Source organism: Ambystoma mexicanum, chromosome 8 (assembly GCF_040938575.1).
Source record: "Ambystoma mexicanum isolate Mex_15411 chromosome 8, UKY_AmexF1_1, whole genome shotgun sequence".
Lineage (NCBI taxonomy): Eukaryota > Metazoa > Chordata > Amphibia > Caudata > Ambystomatidae > Ambystoma > Ambystoma mexicanum.
Genome location: NC_090929.1, coordinates 114,794,220 through 114,821,614, shown reverse-complemented (window position 1 = coordinate 114,821,614; position 27,395 = coordinate 114,794,220). Strand labels below are relative to the sequence as shown.

The following is a 27,395-nucleotide window of genomic DNA, read 5'->3' as shown; positions in this document are numbered from 1 at the left end:
CTTACAACAACTACATGTGAATCCCTCTTGGAGGCCTCATAAAGCGTCTATAATATATTAATGTATTGAACCTGTTTTTTTTAATTGCTCGTTGAGCTCAGTCCTCAATCTAGTCAGAACCAACAGAATCGTAGTAGTGACTGGATAGCATTCACCTTCAACCGGATACAATGCTGGACCCCTTTCAAACAACACAACCTCTTATCAAATACATTCCAATGCCCAAGCTCACATTTGCTATTCTCCAAACAGTAAACCCTAGAGTGACCTTTTGGTTTAGTTTTGTGTTTTGATCACTTTTTTGGAACCCACCCAAGAGGCTCACATCCCTCCTGCACACATACAACCCGGCATTCATGATGCAACTATCGAATTCCAACTTGACCGTAAATCTACCCCTAATGTGAACAACCGTGTCCCATACACATTGGTGCAAATATCTGTGTGTCTCAAGCAAGACCCTGTCCTTCCAAATTCTTCCTCTAAGGCGTGGTGATCAATAATGCTGTGGTGTGAGTCTGAGTTAATGAGCATGTTCATTTTGTGACCATTTACTGCAATCATAGTGTGCAGCTTACTTCTCTTGGGCCTTCTCACCCGAACGCCACTGACCTAATAGATCACCTCCCAATCCTCCTCATCATTAAACCTTGGTCCCGCTGCTATCTCATCCAATGAACCTGCTGTCCCTCTAATGTGACTCTTGCATCACCTGGAAAAGTGCCCCCTCCTTCTTCACACCCTGCATTCAACACTCCACCCCAGGAACCCTACCAAATTTTCAAAATGGGAACCACTTCTACCCAAAGTATTGGCGCATTCCACAGAGATCGGAAAATTCACAACTGGTCTGTACAATATATCCTACCTGAGCACACTCTGTGTTTCCTCACCAGTACATCTAGTATATACAGGCTTGGTTCTGCCATGGCTGTGTTTGGGGCAAGTCCCTACTCTCAAGCTTCCATCGGCCACCACCCTTCCCTCAGGTCTATGGGCTGCATGTGCTCTGACTTCAGCTTTCGCCCCCCTCTTGTTCACTTATTTCTTCTCTTGTTCACTTATTTCTTTGACACTCCAGAGTTTACGCCATCCTTCTGGCTATGCGTATTGTCTCAGCTAGAGAAGGGCCTCCCTTAGGCCAAATCTTCTGCTTGTTTTTTTGGACCCCTCACTTTGAGCATGACCTGGTCCCTGACGAGTTCATCATAGCAGTGCATAAACATTGCATTGATTGGCTTGTTTCCTCAATCCAGTTACAACATCCTTTACCCACTCCATACCCTCTGTTCTCTAGTTCCAAAATACTACCCTCTCAAATGGTATTGGCCTTTTTCCCATAGTGTAAGTCCATTTCCTTTAGCATAGCCTCAGGGGGATTTAGTGTTTCCCCCTCCCACCCTCGATTCCATCACCTTCCCCTCCCTCTTGGCACAGCTCCTGCAGATTCTACATCCTTCAAGCCTTAGTAGAGGCATTATGAGTGCCCTTTTGCGCACTGCATTTTAGGCCAGCCCGTGAACCACCAACACATGATCATGGAAGTCTTCATTCCACATGGCCCACTTGGCTGTAGGTGCCCCTGGAGAGAGTAAGAACTGTGGGATGCCCGGGACACTAGCACGAGAACGCAGGTACTACTACAGTATAAGTGTATTCAATGGGGACGACAAAGTAGGCACAGCAGGAAGCAGCACAACAATACATTAAAAGAGATAAATAAAACAAATGACTAAATTATCAACTGAAAATAATGAGTTCCGTTCTTCAGGTGTGAACTCCTTTCATCAATTGGTGTAATCAAAAATGCACTTCTCTTCGATGTACCGGGGCCTACTCTGCTCGGAGGGATCCCTTTAATCCTATTTTTATAGCAGATCCCTGTGTCTAACTATCTATCGATCTATTTTTTGCATAGCGCCAATCACCCGTAGGCCTCAGAGCACTGATAAGACAAGGATACAAGCGTTGGTCGATGCTGTTTTACCTAAGGCTCCTTTTGCTTTACCTTTGTCATAGAGAAAGGTCTTTAGACTCTTTTTAAAGAGAGGCTTTGCTAGGGGGAGGTGCTGAGGGGGCTATAGCCGTGGGTCTTTTAGTTGTACCCACGGATAGAAGCTCAGGGACTACAACCAAAAGGCTATAGCTAGCCTCGAATCCCACCAAACCCGACCTTAGCTTATCCCCTGATCTTTTCCAGAACTAGCAACACCCCTGAGCAATGGTATTTCCCTCATCATGACTGGCAGCGCTTTCCACATTCGATTGAACCGTGGGCAGGGCAAGATTTTATTTTTAATAGATGGCAGGGTTCGTTTTAGCGGAGCCTTCTGAAAGCGTGCGCAGAGATACAAAGGGCCGTTACCATATAGGATATTGTACACAAGGGAGTTTGAGTTGTGCTGAACGCTTTGCTCCACCGGGAGCCAGAGTAGCTTCCGCGAGCCTTCAACACAACCTTCCCGGGCTCCCAGACCGCACGTACTGCTCCATTCTGCAGTTTCTTTATGTTGGCCTGTGAGGTGCCGACCAGCAAGCTGTTGCAGTAGTCGAGCCTGGCATTTACAGTGGCAGGGGCCACTGTTGCCCTCTTCTGCTCAGACAGGTAAGGTCTTACCTGTCATAGCAGTTTGTTCATGTGAATAGTCCTTGTTTTGTGTTGACGATACTGGCACAGCCAACCCTGGTGCAGAACATCTGAGTGGGGCGGCCGCAGAATGGTAGAGCTGGCAGGATTATGTAGTGCCTGAAGCACATAGCCTCAGTTCCTGGGCGCGCAGCCACAGCCTGAGGGATGCATCGGGGGGGGGGGGGGGGGGGGTGGGAGGGGCAGAGGAGAACTTGGGAAAACGTTATGAAGGTGCTGGTGGAGCGATCAGAGGGGGGACAATGGTGATGGGAGCCTAGGGACCCACTACTTAGTGTGACATAAACAGTACTCACAGAAAGAAGGGTCCGGGAGGGGTGCTTTTGGTGATGGAATTTATTCCAAGTATGTGGAACACGAGCATAGGTCATTTGGCCCCCAGGAGCACAGCAGCATCTCTCCACAGGATGTTAAGAGCACCAGGAACCGTGGGTTGCCGTGCCTTCAGTCTCAGGTTTTGAGGTGCACTAGCAGCCAGTCGGTAGAAACTTAAAGAGGCCCGTGCTCGTGGTGCCTGTTGTATGTGTAATGAGAAGTTGGTTTTTAGTTTCTACTCGTTCGGAGCGTGTTCTGATTTGTATACAGAGGTTTCCTCTTTCGTTTTCCAGCTCAGGTGCATGAAGAATTGCGGTCCACAAAGATCATGGTTTCATTTTTTGATTTTATTCAATTGAATCCTTCAATTGATGGAGTAACAAGTGGTGCCGACACGTGTTTCGACCTGACAGGTCTTTTTCAAGGCTACCAATATGGTTTTTGGGTACATGATAATGGATAGGTTGGTTTAATAGGAGTCGTGCATAGTGCATGGTGAGTATGAGAGCCCAGTGTAGAGTATTCAAACCATTGTAATAAATTTGACAGGGTGTCATTGTTCAACCACATGATGTGTGTGTTGGGACCATTCCAAGTGAGGTGACATGGTGGCAGATTACACATTGTGTGTATTTGTTCCATGAGCTTTATACAATTTAGTTAAATCCAACATACATCCAGTTACATTTTTACATATGCATGTGAATGTTGCATAATAAATTCGGGAAAAAGGTGTTTTTAAAAACAAAAGGAGAGAAAAAAGGTTTGTGCGAGACTGTTAGCATTGTCCTGGGAATGTGAGTGTTTGTCAGTTAGGAGATGTATTGGTGGGTAAGGCTCTCACCAGGATGGTCTCATTCTAGATGCCATTGTCTGTAACTCTCGGGGAGTCTTTGAAGGGTTCCACTTTTTCCCACACCACCAAACTACAAGTTTGCCAGTGGGGGTTCACTGATTTAACTCCAGTCAAGAGCTGGAGGTAAGTCGGGCCCCCAGCAATTCCCTCTGTGGAGTCCAAAAGGACTGCATGGAACGGGGAATGACTGCTATTGCTGACACCTGTAATATCCCAGTAATACTGGGATATCAGGTTCCGGTAACAGTAGGTCTGTCTTCCATTATGTTGCCAGATTTACCGGCAGGATAGCGGCAAACCTCTGATGACCCCCATAGTGTTTAATGCCACAGTTAGGCTGCTTCAATGCACCGTGGAGCAAGGGGAGAGGGAAAGCAGTGGAGGAACAGAAAGTCTAGGGCTGATCAGGTAGTAAACATCCACGAATGCTGATGTATGTAAATGTTTGTATGTTCCTTGCATAGCGCTGAATGCCATGTTCATGTAACTTCAAAGCACTGTAGGGAATAAGGAGCAAACGAAAGGCGGGAGAGAATAGGCAATTCTGCTTAGGTAGTAAACACCAAAGTATGCTTAGGTGTTAAACCTATAGAGGTGCTCAGGCAGTAAACATGAATTAATGATTAGATATAGAGGCGTCTACCTTCTTGACCTCATGGCTATGCCTTGCCCTCGGCTCAGCCCCCAACACCAGCGACTGTCATCTGGGGTCTGCCTCTTTACCGCCTCAGTTATTGTAAATGCAGTTACATGGGATTGCCGATGATGCAGAATAGAGCCAGGCACCTTTCCCGGGGCCTTAAACAGCTATCATCCCATTTAAAGGCAGACGCTGGTGTGCACGACTAGTCAGCACCAGATGAAACCTGAAGCAGCTACTTCTCTGTGGAAAGCCATTACTTGGTGGGGAACACACCAACTGGCCATGGCCACCCTGGCTGTACCCCAATGTCTTGCTAGGACTCTGCGCTACAGAAAGGCCATTGCAGTAAAAAAGCAAAAACTGGTAGGAAAATGCCTCCAACTCTGGGGGGCGCTGCTGCCGAACTTTGTCATTGGCCATAGGAGAGCCTCCCTTCCCAGGCCTTGTGGGCCAGGCAGGTACACATCTATCTGAATGAATATAGGTACATCACTGTACTGCGGGTGGGACTTATGATACTGGGGGTCATTACGACCTGGGCGCAAAGGGATACCGGGCACCGGTAATGACACCGGTGCCGGTAATCCCTTTGCGCCCTATTCCGTTTTACCAGGCGTTAAGGACGGGACCCGCAAAGGGATACCGGTGTCAATAACGGTACCGCAATTTATGGTACCGTTATTGACGCCTTCCCATTGAGCCCTATGGGGGCTCAAATGGGAATGGGGAATGGCTTTTCAAATGGGGACATACCGGTCCCGCAATGGTCGGAACAGACTGGTAAGTCCCCATACCACCAAGTCGGTGGCGGTACCGGTATTGGTGCTAGTCATGGCGCTAATAGCGTCATGCCTAGCACCAACCTCGGAATGAGGGCCACTGACTCTGTTATCTCATCATGTTGATCTCATCATGTTGATCTCATCAGTGTATCATTTTCATTTTTGTTTTATCTGTGTTGCCATTTATGCAGCTTCGTGTTTTTAATGTCTTTGATGTCTCACTTGGAATCTGAGTTCTTCGTTGCGTGCTTAAATAGTGATATAAAGGAACATAAAACCTCCCCGAGACCTCTTAATCACCCAACTATCCTTAAGTGCCAAACACACAAGAACGCTTGGGTAGGAAACATCTCAAGGTGCTTAAGTAGCCAACATCTAAGAATGCCTGAGCTTTACATATGCCAGAAAGCTTGGGTAATTGGCATCAGATAATGCTCGGGTATTGCACATCCAAAGATGCTCCCAGAGTGGGCCTTTTCTGCCGACTTGCTCAGCAGTCACGTTTAGGTGAGAACTGCCCCATGGCTGATGAAATGGATCACATAACTATAAAACACACCACCGACTCAAAGACCATGCGGGCATGTGTAATGGGACACAATGTGGCACTTGCTAAAGAATTAGGTATTGATTTGGTAAATATTTCCTGCTTTCAAAATGTTTCTGGTTAAATATTAGATTTGATGAATACATATTAGATGAATTGCAACAGTTTGATATCTCTTCATTATAGAATATAATCAATATTGGATTATCATTCCACCCTACACTTTCTAGCAACCTATGCACGCAGCAAAAAAATGCATTTGCAATAAGTAGTTGGTGTGGAAAAGTGATGGGTTTGGACACCATGTTTTTGCATTGCCAGACCAATTTTATTATCGGCCAACCTATTGATATCCCAATGCAACGATGGGTGAAAATTCATAGAAGTGATGTGCTTGGAAGGATACATTGTGACAGGGTGAGGGGCTTGACGCTGTCAGGGGTGACAGGCATCCCTCCCTCCTTGGGATAGGAAGCCTACCAAGGTATTTGCCAGAGCCAGTCGTACCCCATAGGTCGGGCAATGTAGTTGGGAGGGCCGCAGTCCTTGAACCCCCTGGATGTGCTGCGAATATAAGGGCAGATATCACTTTCAATCACCCAATGCCATGCACCCACCATTCTGGCCCGAGTTCTCTTTCTTTCTCTGTAGGACGTCCAAGACCAGGATGCATTGCCCTATCAAGCAAAGGCATACATAGCAATGCAGATGTTCCAGCACCGGTCACCAGAGAGCTGCAGTACTCACCGCTGCTTAGCTTAAGTATAACGCCAACTCAGCGTCCAGCAGAGTGCATGACGGAAACGCCACTGATTACCGTGTGCACGATGAGGGTGGGGCAAAGAGGGGTTTTGTGACCTCACACCAAAACAGCCCGAACATGGGGGAAAAGGGTAGCCCCAGGGTTTGGTGATGCATGAAAATAATGGTGGGGTGGGTCAGAAATAGGGAAGTGCAGCTATAAAAGGCTGGAAGCCACAGAGGATGTGGGGTGTTTGGGTGTGGTCAGGAGGCGTGGCGGTGGATGTGGATGCACCAGAAGGTGGAGCCGTTGAATAGGAGTGTACTCGAGGTGGTGTGTGTGAAGAGGAAGTAGTACCTAGTGGAAAGAGTGCAGCTGTGATTGTGAGAGTGCATGGTAGTGGAATGAGGGGAGTGCAAGTGATAGTAGAAGGGTAGTGGGAGAGTGAACAGCATGCAGGAGCAAGAAGGAGAGCATGGGAGTAGTAGAGGAGGGGGAGAGAGAAAGGATTGAAGAGAGAGTGGAGTAGTGAAGGATATAGAGTGGTGGGAGCAAGGTGGAATGCAGGAGGGAATGGTAGGAGGACGAGGAAGGTGCTAGAGGTAGTTGGGAGAAGAGTGTGTGAAGATCAGAGGGGCTGAGGAGATAGAAATGGGAGGAGAGAGCAAGAGAAAGAGTGAAGGAGATAGAAAGGAGAAAAGTGAGATTGGAGCTGAGAGCAGAAGGTGGGAGAATAGGAAGAGGAGTACCGCAGAGGGAGTAAGAAGAGGAAAGGCAAACAAGGAAATAAGGAGGCATCATTCCAGGAAGAGGAGTGAACGGGAGTGAGAGGCAGACAGTTTATGGGATAGTGTCTGAGAGCCGATCAGCACCAGCTTTATATAGGGAATGTTCGAATGGAATACCCCTTAGGAAGTCAGGGAAGGAGTGAGATAGATAAGGTATCAGGTGTCGAGGCCTCCCACAGTTGAGGGGCTGCTCTAGATAGTAGGGGTTACCGATCTCGAGTGTTCAAGCTGTCCTGGGGTCTCTGGGAAGCCCGGGCTAGGGTGGAGGGAGCCAATGGGAGACTGAGAGACCAGCTCGAAGCACCCTTTAACACATTATCCAGTAACATAAGCCATCTCACAAAAGCAACCCAAGAAGTTTGTCAATAAAACCCCTTGAGCCATCTATTTGATTTATGAGCTTCTGCGACAAGATAAAATCCTCTTATTTTAGCCATTCAACATCGGACACTTGGCCAGTCCAAACCCCAGCATGCACCGCTGTGGAGAGTGATGTCATTCCGTACACTAGCTCCCATCAGGCAGGCCTTGAGGCCATGGACCTGGCGCAATGGCTTGCTCAGGGAAAGTCCTCCATCTATTTATAGGTCTTTTGCTATGCATTTTTCTAATTATGGTCGGTGCTCTGTGCCAGTTCCTACCAGCTTATTTGATTAGGTGTTGAAATGTACATGCAAAAACCTTCCTGCAACAAAGTATATAAATACATATTTGGGAAATTACGTTTCCAATGTTCTGCTTTCATACATCTGTATGACACACATAACATATTTGATTATATTTTTTTCAAATTAACTTTTTTGGCAACAAATAGACAGTGTCACCAAAAGCGCACTTGAGACAAATATTTAGTAAGGAAATTATTTCTTGTTGAACACAAAATGGCTTAATAATTGGATGCTGCTTGTTTTTGTTGGGTTTGCAGTAGACATGTAGTTCCAGGCGCAATAAGTACTTCTTTCCCATATGCCTCTCTCTCATTCGCCATTGGCTAACCAGGGCACACCTGCTAACACAGACTGCCTGTCTCCAATCTAATTGCTTTGGATATTGTGGTTCAAACTCATGGTTTTACTTTTATCCGTGCCCTGATTGGGCAACTCTACCCTGTGTTGTGTTATTTTATGTGCACAGAACGTTTGTTTTATTTTATGAATTGTGTATTGTGTTGACCTTCTTGTCAAGCTTGTCCAAAAACTGTACTAGTCCAAAGACGTTACAAAGCAACCTCTGCCCCGGGAACCTGACAAAAAACCACCGGCAAAGAACAACTGCTATTGGAAAATGACATGTAAACATTGGTCTAGGAACATGACAAAGAACAGCTAACACGTGAACCTGACAAGCAAATACTGGCATGGTAGCATGGCAAGCAACCACTGTCATGGGAACCTGATGACCAACCACTGGCATTGGGTCTTGACAAGCAACCACTGTCATGGGAACCTGGTGGGCAAACACTGGCATGGATGCCAGCTGAGCAACCACTTGCTTGGTAATATGACAAGCAACCATTGGCATAGGAACCTGACGACCAACCACTAGCATCAGAACCTGACAAGCAACCACTGTCATGGTAACCTGGTGGCCAAACACTGGCATTGGAACCTGATGACCAGCCACTGTCATGGATGCCAGCTGAGCAACCGCTTGCTTGGTAACTTGACAAGCAACCACTGTCATGGGAACCTGATGGCCAAACACTGGCATTGGAACCTGATTACCACCACTGGCATGGATGCCTGGTGAGCAGCCACTTGCTTGGTAACATGACATGCAACCACTGGCAAGGGAAAATGACATACTACCATTGGCCTGGAGATGAGATAGTCAACCACAGCTATAGGAACCTGCCTATCAAACACTCCAGGGGGATATGGCAAGCAATTACTGTCAGGGCAGCCTGGCAAGTAACCACTAGCCTGGGGACGTGATAAAAAACCATTGATTTATGAACCTGGTAGGTCCAAGGGAACATAGCAAGCAACCACTGGCATAGGAACCTGGTGACCTACCACTGGCATGGGGACTTGACAAGCAACCACTGGCCAGAGAGCCTGATAAACAACTACTTGCATGGGAACATGACAAGCAACCACTGTCATGGGAACCTGGTGGCCAAACACTGGCATAGGAACCTGGAGACCATCCACTGGCATCGGAACTTGACAAGCAACCACTGTCACAGGAACTTGATGGCCAAACACTGGCATAGGAACCTGGTGAAAAACCACTGGCATGGGGACTTGACAAGCAAGCACTGGCCTGCAAGCCTGATGAAAAACCACTTAGATGGTAAAATGACAAGCAACCACTGGCATGGGAATCTGACAAGCAACCACTAGCATAGGGACATGGCAAGCAAGCACTGGCCTGCAAGCCTGATGAAAAACCTCTTTGATGGTAAAATGACAAGCAACCACTGTCATGGGAATTCGACAAGCAACCACTGGCATAGGGACATGGCAAGGAACCACTGGCGCAGGAATCTGAAAAGTAACCTCCGCCATGGGAACCTTGTGGCCAAACACTGGCGTAGGAACCTGGTGACCAACCACTGATATGAATGCCTGATGAGTAATCACTTGCATGCTAACATGATAAGCAACCACTGGCAAGGGAACCTGACATACTGCCATTGGTCTGTGGATGAGACGGCTATATGAACCACGGCTATATGAACCTGACAATCAACCACTGCCATGGGGACATGGCAAGCAATTATTGTCATAGCACCCTGACAAGTAACCACTACTAACCCGGGGATGTGACAAACAACCACTGAAATATGAACCTGGCAAACAGCTACTTCAAAGGTAACATAGCAAGCAACCAGTGACTAAACATTGGCTTGGCCACTTGTCAAGCAATCACTGGCCTGGGGGGCTCCTGAACAACCACTTACATGTTAACATGGCAAGCAACCACTGGCATTGGAATCTGACAAGCAACCACTGGCATACTGGCATGGAACATGGCAAGGAACCACTGGCATGGTAATATGAAAAGCAATCTTGGCCATTGGACCTGACAGCAACCTCTGGTACAGGGACTTGACAGGCAACTGCCGGCATGCAAACCTAACAACTTTGGCGTAGGCAAGTGACAAGAAATCACTGTCATGGAACCTGGCAAGCAACCACTTCCATGGGTACACGAGAAGCAACCACGGGCAAGGGGAACCCAAAAATCAGCCATTGACATGGAACATGACAGGTAACCACTGAAAAGGTGATGTAACTTCAAACCATAGGTGTGGGACCCTGAAATGCAACCACTAGAATAGCAACATTGCAAGCGCCCTCTGAAACAAGAATCTGACAAGTAAGCACTGGGTTTTGACATGACAAGCAACCTCTGGTATGGGAACCTTATGAGGAGCCTCTGGCCTGGAACCTGGCAAGTATCCAATGGCACTGGGACCTGACAAACAGCTACTAGCAGGGTAACATAACATACAAATACTACCATGGGAACCTGGCAAGCATCCACTGGCATGGAATCTGACGAACGACTGCTGGGATGGGTGCCTTACAAACAACAGTTGGCATGACACCCTGAAAAACAGCTACTGGCATGGGAAGCTGGAAAGCAAAGATGGGCATGGAAAACCGACAAGCAACCACTTCTCTGGTAGCATACACAACCTCTGGCATGGGCCTTCACAAGCAACCAGTGGCATGGCAAGCTCGCAAGAAGCCACTGGCATGTTAACATCACAAGCAACCATTAGCATGAAAACTTGAAAAACAACCACTAGCATGGCAACAAGACAAGCAGCATCTGGCATGAGACCCCCGTGGAAAGCAACCACTGGCGTGCATAGAGACCAGGCACATAAGGGCTGGGGACAAGTAGTTGTATTATGAAACCATCTAAAGGCAATTGTCCAGAAGACAGCAGCATGATATCTTTTAGAAATCAACAACAAAAATGGGGTCTACCACAGGGATAAATGATATATAGACAGATTTAGTTGTCTCGTCTTTCCCAGATAGGCATAACTGGCCAAGTACTGGCCGGGTTCGCCTCATTCCTGGCAGACCGTATGCAGACCCTATCTATGCCACTTTTCCTTGCTACTCCCTGTCTTCTCAAGTGTGGTGTCCCTCAGGACTCGTCCTTGTCTCCGATCTTATTTAATATCTATATTTGGGCCCTGGTGTGTCTCATCCGCTCCCACGGCCTCAATTGCTACTCTTACGCTGACGATACCCAAATCCTGATACGGTTGGACCGTGATCGGACAGAGGTGTCGTTGTGCCTTCAGAGCTACCTAGCGGCCGTTGGTGAGTGGATGGACCACAATTGGCTCAAATTGAACGGAGACAAGACGGAGATCCTGGTGGTTGGGTGTCCTCCTCATCCCTCACTTGGGTTTCATCTTTCTGGACCTCCTCCCTTGGTCCCCTCCCCACACCAGTTAGCAAGGTGAAAAATCTAGGGGGTCATCCTCTCTGCTTCTTTACCCATGGCGAACCAAGTCACAGCGAACCAAGCAGGCCATTATCAACTTAAGGTGCTGAAGAGGGTGCACCCTCTGATTCCGGAGCATCTTTGGTAGTGGCGGTGCTGGTTTTATCCCGTTTGGACTATTGTAATTCGCTGTACCTGGCCCAACCGAAGGGTCTCATACAGCGATTGCAACGCCTACAAAATCTAGCAGCTCAGATGGCAACTGGGACTCCTTACGGAGCCCATAGTACTCCGGTGATACGATCACTGCACTGGCTCCCGGTGGGCCAGCGCATCAGATTCAAAGCCCTGTGCATAGTTCACTGAGCTCTCGATCTTCAGGGCGCAGCATTTCTTCAATTGAAATTCAAACGCTATTGCCCTAGCCGTTTTCTGCGCTCCTCTTTTACTGATCTCCTTATTGTACCTAGGTTTCGACGTACAAGGGTGGGTGGTTGCGCCTTCTCCATCGCTGCTGCCAATCTGTGGAATGGGCTGCCACTCCCTCTGAGAAACTATCTAACCACTTGGCTTTTAGAAAGGCACTTAAAACTGTGCTTTTCTAGGTGTCAGTTGACACACTCCAGCCCCAAGATACCTTTGGGTGGCCGTTCGCTTTAGAAACCTAACATAACATAACATTGATCTGAAGTCCTCCGGTATAGGTAACTTGATTCTCTTATCCCATCAGTGGTGGCCCGCTTGTCTGCGCTTGCAGCAACCATGTGTGAGTATAGTGTGGTTAATAAGGAAACACAATCAAAGTTCAATTTTTTTTTATGGAAACATGTTCCTAATACTTGGCAATGAGCCAGTGCTCTGGAGATTGAATTGTATATATGCATTGAGTCTTAAAGTCATAAAAAATGGCAATATTTTGAATGTAAGACCAACAGACGTGAAATCAAGTGATTCACAAACGTGTGCCAATAGACGGCGGTGGGTTTAGGTCATACATAAATCGAATAACACATGTGAATACACTTACAAATAGCTTAACTTGAATTGTAAATAAGGTACAGTACACAAATCACTGGTTTGCTTAGGTCTGGACGGGGGCAGAGGGGTTGGGGGGCAAAGGAGAACATAGACAAAAAACTGAATTGCCTCCAAAACAATCCCAGCGAAGGGTGTTGGGGTATCTTGGAAAGGAATGAAGCAAGATGGGATTAACGGTGCATGTGTCAGCAGCTTGACACTTGCTGGTGACTCCTTAATAGGTATTCCGGTTAGACATCAACATTCTCTGACCGAGTGACCAGTAGCCATATATATTCCTGCATTAGCCTTTGACTAGCATATGATACTCAGCTTCTGGCTAAGGCGTAAATGCCATCAAGCCCCCAAGCCACCAGCAAAATGAAGCAATGCGTATTACACCCTTAAGTCTTAGATTATTGTTATAGGCAAACGACCACACAAGGTGCAGGTAGAACTTGGAAATTGCTGTTATAGGGAACAGGAACAATATCTCTATACAAACATAGGTTTTGGGCAGAGATTAGGTTTACAGTTTATATTTGACAATATCCTCAATTGGACGCACAAACTCAGCAAATTAAAAAGGAAACATACTAATTTAATTTAATGTGATTTGATTCACTTCAAACCTTTCACAATACAATTACATTAGTTTCCTAAAAACCTCAATAGATCATTTAATAATAATAATAATAATAATAATAATAATAATAATAATAATAGTAATAATAATAATAATAATAATAATAATAATAATAATAAAAGTAACAACATATTCTTTGCCAGCATTAAACTCACCAAATAATGTTTTCCCCAACATCATTTCATTATGTACACATTGATTAAAAAATGATCTCCTACTATTAGCAAGCAAAGGGCATTGAATGTAAGCATGTCTAAGTGATTATTGTTAAAAAATACATTGTCTGTAGGCATTTCCCAATACCCTTACTTGCACCAATTAAGTCTTGTGTATGAAGTGGATTAAATCGAAATTTGAAATGGGACAAGCATTGGCAGGTAATGAAAATGAAATGTAACAGGGTGGTAAGCACTATTCGGCAATTGATCGGAAAACAATGTGTCAACTCTAAAAAGACAATCGTCCCTTTATTCCAGACAAAAGTCTGATCAATCCTATTCTATGGGATTGAAATATGGGTAAATAAATATGGAGTGGTACTGAAATAATTTGAAGCAGCTTTGTTATGCAAACTCGTCTGTATGCCACCGTCACTACCCATAGAGTATATGTATCTGGAATTTGGTATGACTGGTATATTGGCTGATGTTACTGTGAGGTCCGTTATGTTTTGTGACACATTACTAAAACTAGAGACTGGCACAACGATGGGGAAATCTCGCTGGAGCTTTTTGCCAAATTGACAACTGCAACACAATTGGGATATTTGCCCAGTTGTTAACACTCTAATGACAAGGAGGGGTGTTGTGGACTCATGAGTAGTGGGACGGTATATGTGATCAAAGCCTGCCCAAGATCTAAACTGCGGAGGCTGAGCAAAGAGCAACATCTAGTGATTTTATTCTCAAGGAGCAATAGTAGCTCTTTTTGGGACTATATTTTAGCCCGAGTGGTATCCCCAACGTATTCAACTGCCTTTCCCAACAGTTCAATAGCAAACCAATATCTGCGACTTAAATTTATTATAAGTCTGGCTTTAATGTACCAAAGAGCATGTTTAGGTATTCCACCGAGTGCGCGATGCTGTAGGCTTTGTGGTACAGGAGATGCCGAAACAATTGAACATCTGCTAATAGTTTGTGAATGTTTACATACATTGAGAACTAGTTATTTGAAAGCATATAACAATGGTATCAACACGGAGGCTCTCAACGAGATATGGTCCCTGTTTATAAATGGGTGTTATAACAATCTGATAGTTTATATTGTCAAATTGTATTGGAAATGTGTGGACATAATCAATTTAGTCACCTGCTGGTCTAGTTTTAACTTCCTGTGTGTATATGGGCCAAATTCTAAACTGTGAGTTGATGTAGTTGTTTTTCAACACTATTATTTTTATTTATATGAAGTACAATTTCAGTGTCGTCATGTCAAACAAGGACACTGGTGTATTTTTTGTGAATTCATTTAGATTATGTTTTAATGTGTGGTGTTTTAACTATGTGTAAAGGTTTGCTTTGTTTTAAACGTTATTTTAAATGTTGGATATACAAAGCCATTTGGCTGATGGTATATTAAATAAATTGAAATTAAATTGAAATTGAAAATGAAATAACATATACAATGTGGCACAATTCTTAACTGGGAACTTAAAAGCTTTCTATCAAAATTCTTTTAAAGATAACACATGGTCCAACTACAGACAATATTTAGCATAATCAAACTCAATCAATTGCATATAAGATGTAAGTTTTGCTTTGAGGTTTACTCAAATCTTAGAGTCATTACACCAGGCAGCTGCTTTCAAAAGAGAATAAATAATGTTCTGCTCCCCAAATCTGTTTTTGGCATATAAGGATATTCTGTTTAGCAGGGCAGGAGTATGGAATGAAGCCCCCCCCTAATGCCACCCTTATGGTCTGCACTGGGAGACATTGCTGTACATTCAGACGATCTCTCCATATTCACCCTTCTAAGCCATCAAGCCTCCCCATAGGAGTATGTGAACATACATTTCATAAAGTACAATAGGTCACATTTGCTGTTTGTACAGTAGTATTAAAGGGAGAGTAGAGTAGACAGCATGCACTTTACTAAACCTTTTAAACTTTGCTAAAAGAGGCTAAACCTTATATCTAATTGTATCGTAATACTCTACATGAGAAGAAGAGGTTGTGATTGTAAATAACCAAGAAAGTTTCCATACATACCTTTCCTCCAGTGGACCATGTTTGATATACCATAACAAATACCTTCTAATGGTACATGCTCCAGTGAACCACATCGCAATTAAGTTGTATTTAATTAGAGTTAATTTTCTATGGAATCATTTCCAGATAACATTTAGACTTTGCTGTAAAGCAATCAGAGTGTGGTCAATGATTGTTAATAACCAAGAAAGTTACCATACACCTTTCCTCCAGTGGACCATGTTTGATATACCATAACAAATACCTTCTAATGGTACATGCTCCAGTGAATCACATTGCAAATAAGTTGGATTTAATTAGAGTTAATTTTCTATGGAATAATTTCCAGATAACATTTAGACTTTGCTGTAAAGCAATCAGAGTGCGGTCAATGATTGTTAATAACCAAGAAAGTTACCATACACCTTTCTTCCAGTGGACCATGTTTGATATACCATAACAAATACCTTCTAATGGTACATGCTCCAGTGAATCACATCGCAATTAAGTTGGATTTAATTAGAGTTAATTTTCTATGGAATAATTTCCGGATAACATTTGGACTTTGCTGTAAAGCAATCAGAGTGTGGTCAATGATTGTTAAAAACCAAGAAAGTTACATGCTCCAGTGAATCACATTGCAATTAAGTTGGATTTAATTAGAGTTAATTTTCTATGGAATAATTTCCATATAAAATTTAGACTTTGCTGTAAAGCAATCAGAGTGCGTTCAATGATTGTTAATAACCAAGAAAGTTACCATACACCTTTCTTCCAGTGGACCATGTTTGATATACCATAACAAATACCTTCTAATGGCACATGCTCCAGTGAATCACATTGCAATTAAGTTGGATTTAATAAGAGTTAATTTTCTATGGAATAATTTCCAGATAACATTTGGACTTTGCTGTAAAGCAATCAGAGTGCGGTCAATGATTGTTAATAACCAAGAAAGTTACATGCTCCAGTGAATCACATCGCAATTAAGTTGGATTTAATTAGAGTTAATTTTCTATGGAATAATTTCCATATAACATTTAGACTTTGCTGTAAAGCAATCAGAGTGCGTTCAATGATTGTTAATAACCAAGAAAGTTACCATACACCTTTCTTCCAGTGGACCATGTTTGATATACCATAACAAATACCTTCTAATGGTACATGCTCCAGTGAATCACATCGCAATTAAGTTGGATTTAATTAGAGTTAATTTTCTATGGAATAATTTCCAGATAACATTTCGACTTTGCTGTAAAGCAATCAGAGTGTGGTCAATGATTGTTAGGTTGCCATATGTCAACCACTTGACTTCAGTCATACCAATTTTAGGCAAATGGCTGTTAACCTTCATTAGGGCCAGTATTATGTCTTCAACTTAGAGGTTAAATAAACAGGGAGCCAACATGCATCCCTCTTTTAACCCTCTGGCAGTCTCAATGCTTTGTAATTGCTCTCATTATCTAGTACTAAATTCACCAGTCTGTCTGTGTGCATTAATATTAACAACGTCACCAGGTCTTGAGGAATACCGCATTGGTCCAATTTAAACCAAAAGTCAATTTCTGCCTACCACGTCAAAGGCCACATTTTAGTCCAAAATGCTTGCAAAATTGGAGCCATTGTCGTACACAGTGCCAGACAATTGAAAAAATACTAAATAAATCCACAAACGGAGGGACCCATTCCTTTCTATAACCTATTTGGACACTTGATAGACTAGTCTTTTGTTCAACCCACGCCTTCAGCACTTTCAGCAATAGTGATGAAAAGACCTTATCAGTAACTTGTCAAGGTGCTGGACATCTCTAATAATTGTATAGATCAGATCCTGATCCTTTTTTCAAAAGGGAGATAATGTGTGATTTAGTTTATGTTGTCGGAAGAAAAATCACCTCAATATTTTCCCCATTTAAAATATACAAAATCTCCACTCATGTTTCCCGTTTGTTTTAAAGTACTAAATTTGCTAAGCCTCAGGGTCCAAGGCTCTAGATCACTTAAGACCTCAAATTACTTCAATGTATCATCTTTTTTTAAATGTTCCCTTCTGAGATTATAGGTGGGAATCCCTTATAATAATGATCCTTCCTCTGAAATACATACATTGCTTTAACCAGAGACCCTCAGTAACTCAGTAACTGGATTGGTTAAGGTTCGACTATAAATCTGACCATCCTCTTTTAATGAAGCCCAAATTCTTTTTGAATTTTTAATGGCTGGAGCCCTTTGTATACTATCCCATTTATGGGCCACTCTTGAACTTTAATAGGAATCAATCCCATTCTTAAAACACAGTTTTAATTTATGTTTAGCTTTTTAAAAAGTTTCTGAACACTAAACTCCTAATTTTCTATGGATAAATTGTCTTAGGCTCAAAAGTTATACGAATTTGCTAATGGTTAATTGGAATCAAGGGCCTGTTAATTGGTTTACCATTGGAGGTCCAGTCAATAGTTTCTGAGAAGTTCAAAAGTCTTATTGAAGAGCATTTGTCTTAATCTCTCAAGTTCATCTTATCTAAATGAGACACTAGCCAAAATCTCATCTGATGAATATTTTTACCAGATCATCACAATTGATTCTTTCAATTATTAACACTCAACTCCCCCTTTTGAATTAAAGCTGGACCTCTGCTTGACAGTTGGGTAAAATAGGCACTGAAAAAGGCATGATCACATTTCTCTGTATGCTTAATTGTTAAGTGCTAGGTCTAATAAACTTAATGTATCACGTGTACAAACATATAATAAATGGTGGACTTCAAGAAGCCATTAGACAATATAAATGCTCCCATCACATACCTCCCCAAACTATTCCTTTTATCATTAAAAATTCCCAAGCACTCACCTACTCGGCCCAGGCGATACTGTGAATATTACTTTTGTTCTGTTGCATCTTGGCCACTGAGGCATCTGATAGAATAGGAAAAAACAATGCAAATTCCTAAAAATAAAAAAGGGGAATATAAAAAGTAAATTAGGGAGAAGCAACTGAACACACAATGTTTGTTTGTTTGTTTGTTTGTTTGTTTGTTTATTTGGTATGGCGCAAAACCAAACCCGAGGGTAGCTGGGCGCAAACATTACAAGGATACTTGAGAATTTAGTTACAGTGAAGTACAGTTATACAGTAAAATTGTGAGGCATAGTTTCAAGCCGAATATGCATATACAGTTAATGCCGATTGGTAGAAGCAAGGTGAACAAAGTTGCAATCATCAGGGGTCTCGTAGACCAAGCGGGACCCAGTGACATTCCTAAATGCTAGCAGCGGTGGTCAAAAGTCAATTTGGATGGGTAGGTTAAGAACGGGCAGGGTAGAGAGGTGTCAGGGCGATAAGTTCTAATAAGGAGGGGTAGTCACGTTAGATGTAATTGGATCATATCCATGTAAGGACCTTCCGCCTTAAGTTCGGGTAAAGTTGGTCCATTCTGAGATCTAAAGGGAGTCTGTTCCAGGTTTGGGCAGCTATGACCGGAAAGCTAGAGCCGCCGGCTGTGCTCTTTTTGTATCTAGGTACCACTAAAGCGCAAGCATTGGTCATTCTTGTGGGGTGGTTTGAGATTCTCTTGTTAACTGTTGAGACATTTGGAAGTGAGAGAGAGGGTTTTGAGGGCAATCCTGTCCTTAATTTTTAGCCAGTGGATATTCCTTCTGGAAGTAGAGACATGAGCTCTATTCGGAATGTTTAAATCTACTCTAAGAGCATTATTTTGGAGTGTTTGGAGTTTATCAAGGATGTACTTGGTAGATCCCGCATATAGAGCATTACAATAATCCAATCTGGATATGATAAGTGCATTAGCTAAGGTGATGCAGCTAGCCTCAGTTAGGGATGGTCTAGATGCTCAGATCAGTTTACAAATATATGCTGTGGAAGATGCTAGGGAGTTAATTTGTTTCTGAAAAGTGAGTGCTGGGTCGAGGAAGATCCCAAGGGTTTTGACTGCAGGCATCACTTTGATGCCGTTATTGTCAATGTTGAATGAGGCATAGTTTGTGTCAAGTTTTTTGATCGCCGTCTCTGTGCCAAGGATCAGAAGCTCCGTTTTGTCATCATTCAGAGAGAGGCCATGGGATGCCCTCCATGCCTGAATGAGGAGATATATCTTGTTTACTAAAGCCGAGTCTTCCAAGAAGTTGCCTGAAAGGGGGATGAGGATCTGAGTGTCATCTACATAGTTGGTCTAGATGACACCCAATCTATTCAACTTGTCAAACAAAGGTTTAGCAAAAGATGTTGTACATCGTGGGAGATACACATGATCCTTGAGGGACACCGCAGGAAACTTGTATGGGATCAGCAGCTGCTAAGGGGGAGAAGACTCTCATTGTCCGGTTAGCAAAGAAGGATTGTACCCAGGTTATGGCACACACTTGAAAAATGGGCAGCGGACTGAGGTGATTGCATAAGACTGCATGATCTACCAGGTCGAAAGCTGCCGATAGGTCAAGGAGGAGTAGCATAGCTGATTTACCATTGTCCTTCAACTCATCAATTTGGATCTTTAGGTCAATCAGGGCTGTTTCAGTACCATGAAGGGGACGGAAGCGAGATTGTCGTGAGCCTAGTAGGTTGTTGGTTTCTAGGTAGTCCTGAATTTGCAGGTAAGATACTCTGTCAATGATTTTGAGTAAAAATGGGACAGTAGTAATAGGTCTATAGTTAGTCGGTATGGCAGGGTCAAGTGTTTGTTTTTTTAGAAAAAATAGCACCCAAGACTGTTTTTGGTTATTGGGCACTAGGTTAGATTTAAAGGATGCGTTGATCAACTTGGAGATAAAGGGAGCTAGGTCTCTAGCTGCATCTTTTATGATTTGGGCAGGACAATTGTCTCCTTTGCAGTTAGAAGGCTTTAGAGAAAGTATAATTTTTTCTGTCTCTAATATGGTTATTTGTTTGAAGCTAAAGGGGTGAGGAGTGTTGTTGGGCTGTTGGGCTGGTTGGGCTGGTCAGGCTGTGACTGAGGTGAGGTCTCTACTGACAAAAGCAGGGCAGCTTTTTTGTTAGCAATTTTGGTTTGGAGAGAACTGATTTTTTCCCGCAAGGGCGTTTTGTATATTAGTGCACCAAAGCTTATGTTTAGGAGTATTGTCAATCTGTGGTATGGGTGATTCCATTTCACGGAGGTTGGAGAATAATTCCTTAGTATCTGATTTGGCTTTAGATATTCTGTCGTTGTAGGTGTTCTTTTTAGTGATAATAATTTCCTTTTTGTACTGTTTGGCATGGGTGGCTAACTTAATTTTGTTCTCCTCGGTGGTGAGTGTTGCCAGATTGATTGCCATATTCTTTTTTTAATTCTGAGGTCTTTCAGCTGTGGTGTGAACCAATTATTCAGGTGAGAGAGTTGTTTGCCTTTACAGATTTTAGTCGGGGCGATCAAATCAAGTGCCTTGGTCATGGTGCTATTGTAAGCTTCCACAAGTAGGGTCGGGTCTCTGATGTTGTCTAAGTTGTCAAGAGTTAGGAGGAGGTGTGGTAGGAGTTGTCCTGCTGTAATATCTTTTTTACTTCTAGTGGGAAGTGGCTGGGCCATAAGTATAGGTTTGGGGCAGATAAGGTCAAGTGAGGCAGAGAATGAAATTAAATAGTGGTCTGTCCATGACTGGGGTATTATGATGGTAATGCTGATGTTGCAGTTCAAGTCAGCAACCCAGTCTAGAGTCCTGCCTTTAGAGTGAGTGGTGGTGGCGACTTTTTGTGTCACGCCATAATCATTCAATAGTGCGGCAACTGATAGGGCATGTTTATCATTGCAGTCATTAAAGCCGAGATTAAAGTCGCCCAGTAATAAGATTTGAGCATGGTCTTTTGTGTTATTAGTCAGGATACTAGTTAGGTCATCTTCGAAGGATCGTAGTGGTCCAGGTGGTCTATAGATCCCATAGATGGTAAGGGTACAGTTGCAAGGTCCAATCCACATTGATGTTCCTTATTCTGCATGCTCCGGCCCCTATTAAAGTCTCTGCATAGCCCCAACCCACACTCTGCGAGGAGTCTCGCGCAAGGCGCTCGACTGCTCACAGAGGCATATCAGACCTGCGTGAACTCCCCGTAAATCCCAGCAAAGTACCGCGCAGTCGATTGCAAGAATCGACAAACAGAGTTTTGCGCGCGGAATGGCATGCAAAGTCCAGATTTTCTGTGTAGAAAATTCCATGAATCAGGGCCTTAGTTTATTTTTGTCCAAAAGTGTGTCTTTTACTGTAAACCACTAACATACTAAATCGCTTGAGCCATTGTAATGGACCTACTAAAACGACAAGAGGAGGAATAAGGAAGGGGGCACCCCAAGAACAGTATCAGCTCCCCTAATGCATTGTTCCTCACTCCTCCACCAATGGCATTCATTTTTGGCCATTCATTGTTCACAGGTATAACATCAATTGAAATCCCGTGGTCCAAATTGTACTCCATCTCTTGCCAACCCATATGCTGGGACTTGTAGACAATGCCAAGGGCATCTATTTGGTTAAGGCCAAAGTGTGCGATGCGGGGTCTTCTTTATCTATGTCATTATGGTCATGTCACACCTGAGCTAACTTCACTCCACTGACTACCTATATCTGCTCATGCTCACTTTAAATTAGTTTGCATAGTACACAGTGCTTTCTATGAACTGGGTCCACAGATCCTGGTGAATACATTTATCAGCTACCTTCCTAGTCTCAGTTGCACTCAGCTTTTGTAAGACTTGTGCAAGCATCAAGATCCAAAACGGTTGCTGTGCCGTCTCCTTTGCAGCTGCTAAAATGTGGAATGGTCAGCCCACATTGGATTGCCTCCATTTTAGAAATACATTGGAAACTCAGCTTTTTCGATGTTCATTTAGCTAATTGAACTCACCCTAGATCTGTTGTCATCAAACTGTGGGGCTGGCCTCCTGCAGGGGTGAATGGTGTCCAAAGGGCGCGAGGTTCTTCCAAATGGGAGTACAGTGAATTATTTAAATAGAAAATATAGGCAGAAATGACATCGGGGGAGCCCAGCAGCATTATTTTTACTCAAGGGGATTGAGGGGCTCAGCAACAACCTTTTTACTCAAAGGGGGCTCGACATAAAAAGGTTTGAATACCACTGCCCTAGATTGTCCATGACACAATAGCAACAGGACACCGACCACAACCTGTGGCGATAGTATGTTCCACAAATTCTCGTAAGATACCTTAACACCAGTGGATTCCAGAGTGAATATATGTGTAGTGTCCTTCCCTACCAAGGGACCCTCAAAGATTGAGCCCTCCAAGACCAGTATCTGTGAAGTGAAGGCAAGTCCCTGAATGATCACACCAGAGACAATGCAACCCGCTAGGGAAGAAAGGTCCAAATCAATTTTGTAAGGTTAACAACTTTAATCTCATACACAAATGAGAGCAACAGCAAAGAACTCTGCTGCTAAGAACGTTTGCTGAAAAGGGGTACAAGCAGAATATTATAAAGAAAAACATTGTCATTAATGTTGTAAACATAAACAGTAAAGACCTGCATGGCTGGTTGATGTGCGCCGATACAAGATCTGCCTGCCCCATAAGGGATGCCAGGTCATTGGTTCCAGTCCAGTCCGTCCGTCTTTGATCACGTGGGTGATGCAGACATCATCTTCTTACCAACAAAGGTCAAAGAAAAAATTAACTACACTCAGGGGTGGTGCTAGGTCTGGAAAGATACAAGGCTATGCTAATGTTGGGAATGTCGGGATTCGGGGCTAGATAGCCTTTTGGTTATAGCCCCTAGATTCTATCTGGGGCTACAACCAAAAGACCCGGGGCTATAGCCACCTAAGCCCCCCCCTAGCAACACCTCTGACTACACTCTTAACACAATGCTACTTTGTCAACTGTACTGTGCACCTGGCAGGCTGCAAGGCTGGCACAAAGGAGGTTCTGGGGCACTAACCTTCACACACACATTTCACTCACTCCCTTCCGCACCATCCGGCTCCAAAGTCTCCACCCTCGTTAATTTGTCCCTCCCAGCCCATCGGAATACAAATCATACAATTGTCACTCAAAGGTGTGCACTGTCCATTCTCTTTGAACATTTCAGGACCTGTTACTTTGACGTTGGTGGTCAAATGGCACCTGGTGCCATGGAATTTAGGGATCATAAAGTTTAGTAAGTTATACAGGCTATAACTCGTGGTCACCTGAGGATGGGCCGGGTCATGCTTTGGCCATTTTGAGATAACATGCACACCAGGTGCCAGTCTATGATCGCAGAATTGTAGGGTGCATTCCTTGTGGATAGAAAAACGTCTTTGCAACACTGTTAGAAAAATGAATTAACTTTATAGCGGTCAGGGGTGTGGGCTGTCCTCATGGGAGATTGGGCATGGCTGGAGATTTCCCTTGTCTCACAATTGGGGCCTAGTGCATGAAATGTCACATTCGCTGCACAGGCCTTGTCTCCAAATGATGATTACTAACACCTACACAGAATGCACTAGCATCTATACAAAATGGCAGTCTTGCTCGTGCCTTGGTTTATACTATGTGGGTTGATTATACTGTTGCCCTTCACCCCGGGCCCATCATCATGTTTCCAATGTCGATCGCCTTGCCCTAAAGTGCTTAGGGGGGTGGGACGGGGTTGCACTTTCCCAACATTTCCCCCTTTTGTTATTTCTACAGTAACAAACTCTTTAATACCCCTCTGCTCCCGCTGTCTCGTTTCTACTTTCACGTATGGCTGTGTCCCATTTATTGGTGCCCACACCCTGCATGCTGGCCGCAAACTTTCTGCCCTGTGTGCATATTCCTCAGGTGGGAAAGTCATATAGATGCATCCCCATCCCCTGCTAGGTCCACCCAAACCTCTCTATAGTTCTGTATATCAGGGGGCTGAGTAATTGAGCATTTCATACTTAGGTCCGCACTGTGGGAGCTCAGTGTGTACTTCACTATCCTTTGTCTCGCGAGGTGCTTTTGAAACCCCAATTGATACCATCGTTCTTGCGCTATTGGGTGCCACATTGGCACAATATCGAAGGCCCAGTTGGCAAGTGCAGAAGATAACAAGGATAAACACATTGAAGGGCATCAACATCTTCATGACTGCTCTGAGCAACAATGGGACCCAATGAAATGCCAAGGTGAACGAGCCACTCTCCTGTACTCGTGCCTCCTTCTTCATATGAACACCCAGGCCATGGATGGCTGCAATAATGTGGGATAACGACATAATCTCTACATCCTCTGAAGGCATGAACGTACAACAGGAATCGCCATGTTTTTTTCAAACCCTGCCTTTCATTGCTGTCAACATGTCCAACACAAAGCGGTTTTGCATTGTTATAAGTCTTAATTCACAGAACTCAACTTTGATCACGTTGAATCCATTCTCTGTATCATTCGTGAGCTGTGCCAGCTCCTACCACATGATCTGCAACCATTTGCTGTTGGCTGTGGCCGGCACTCCCAGCAACAGTAGAGATGTGAAAAAGGACTCTGCTGAGCTGAAGAGCCTGTATTCTTCTGGTATTTCAGCAAGCAATGCAGAAGAGCCTTTGGCTGTATAATTGAATCTTTATGTCCTCTTTAGCTGTTGGAACGTTCCTTTTCCTGACAGTATGCAGAGCTCTTGTGTAGACAACTGCTTTTTCTCTTCTTCTTCAAATACGGGAGGGACAGTCAGTCTTCAACACCTTCAACAGGTAGTACTGCTCCCTTCAGGTGTTCTTCTGGGATTACTACTAGCGCTGAGGGCAGCGTGGCTAGAGAACAACAGCCCCTCCATGATGCCGGGAGGTGCAAGTGAGCTTATTGGCCACAGACCCAGTAGTAATCCATCAAAGCTGCTGTTCCCTTCCTCATGTCTGCAATCAGGAGAGTCTTATTGCAATGTTCGTTCGAGCCAATAAAGACTGTGCCCTTGCTGCGAAAACATAGTCCATATACTCCTTCCCTGTGCACTTGCACCAGCTTTTCCATTGTTGCAATCCACATCAGCTTTGTAACATGATCAGTCCATATTTGTGCACAGAAATTGTCCACTTGTGCTATCATGTCCTTGTTATATATTACCAGTCTTTCTGCCAGGCAAGGTAGTGTGGTGTCCTGCCATTTGTTCTCGACGTGTTTGCGTCCTTTCACCATGAAATAAGGCAACTCCACAGACTTTATGCTGTCTGGATTGTCATTGCGCTTCACAATATCTGGACCCACCAATTGCAGTTGCACACTGTGTGCCTGGAAAGTTTCTTTTATTCTGCATAGCACAAGATGAACTAGGGATCATTCCTCTATAATTGGGACTGCTTGCGGTACTAACACCTTCAGCCTCCATTCAGAACATTTCTTCCCACGCCACTCATGTAAGTATACCATGAGTTGATAAATTCGGGAAGACGGATATCCTCAATTGCATCCAAACCCAGCTGTTGATAGGTATCATACTTCTTTCATATTTCTTTTTCATTATTCTATGTATGTTCTCAGGGTGCCAGCTTTAACAGTGCTATTGAAAATAACATCATATAGTTTTGAATTATTAATCAATCTTCGACTTGCTGAAAACAACCTTTTCACTGTTTCCCCCATTACCAATTGTGCACATACTTTCGATGTCGGATTGTATCTGTTATAATCACCACTAACATTTATATCAACACTATTGTTACTCCTATATTAATTTCCATTGTTATTGTTAGCATTCATATTGTTACTTATAAATGTAAATCCACTAATATTATTAACATGCATATGTACTGTCCCATTTTAATAATATACAATCCCATTCCCCCTTTATAGGACCTCCCCAATAGCATGCCCACCCCAATACAGCCCGACAGTACCATCAAAATCATACATGGACCTGCAATAATGGTCAACCCACAATAGTAAGCATAGGTTCATATATTGTCACTCGTACATCTATACTTCGGATCCCTCATTAACAAACTATTATTTATATTCATAATATTCATGACCTTCTCTCCTGAAATAGAAGCAAAAAGACACACAACAAAGAAACGGAGAGATGAACAAGATATACTCTTACACAGAGAGAGAGAGAATGAGAGAGAGAGAGAGAGAGAGAGAGAGAGAGAAAGAGAAAAAAAGAGGGAGAGCGAGAGAGAGAGGAAAAGAGAGAAAGAGCTTTCAAAAAAGAAGAATATGGAGCTAGCAGCTGTGCTTCGGTCTGTCAGCAAAGTGTGTGACAGCGCACACATATTGTACCTGGACAGGTCGGTGAGTTAGAAAGGGTGCAGATACTGTGGTCCCTCCTTTTAAGATAACAGATGTGCCAATGTGCTGTCTGGAGGTGCCCTGCAGGCTTCGGAGAGGTGTACTCAATATAACAAGCACTTTACCTTTACAGCGAGGGAAATACAAAACACCACCTCATAGGGCCTGAAGGGGCCCCTGAGGGAACCTCGGATGTGGAAACAAGGCCCAGTCACCACACACGAATAGATACGCCAGACACAAGGTTCTGTTCCCAAAATCTAGGGTTTATTGCAATACAAAAATAGTCCCAGTTGGCCAAGTGGTCCCACGACCCGCGACGTGTGTCTAACAGACCTCGGGGGATGCACAAGAGCGTGAAATGCACATCAGTTACATATGTACAAATGGAGCATCTTACAATCAGTAATGACACATTTGATGCCACCTCCAATTCATTTCCCTTTGAATCTAGTAACAGTTTGCAATCTCCAGTTTTACAGACACCATTCATTGTTAGCGAGAACACAGCGTTTCTGTTTTTCATGGGCAAGCTGCGCGTAGGAGACTGGTACATACCAGGCCTCACTATCTCTAAGTTTTGATTCTCGCTCTAGAAGTCAGCACGCTATC

General features: G+C 43.8%; 1 long non-coding RNA gene across 1 annotated transcript in view; it reads right to left on the bottom strand.

The window, feature by feature from the left end:
- The window catches only part of LOC138471685 (uncharacterized), a 204,017-nt gene extending 185,486 nt beyond the window's left edge, over positions 1-18,531 (bottom strand). The window contains exon 1 of the long non-coding RNA XR_011268489.1: positions 18,442-18,531. This is a non-coding gene — a long non-coding RNA (uncharacterized lncRNA). The remainder of the gene's footprint in view (positions 1-18,441) is intronic.
- Between the last annotated feature and the right edge of the window lie 8,864 nt (positions 18,532-27,395).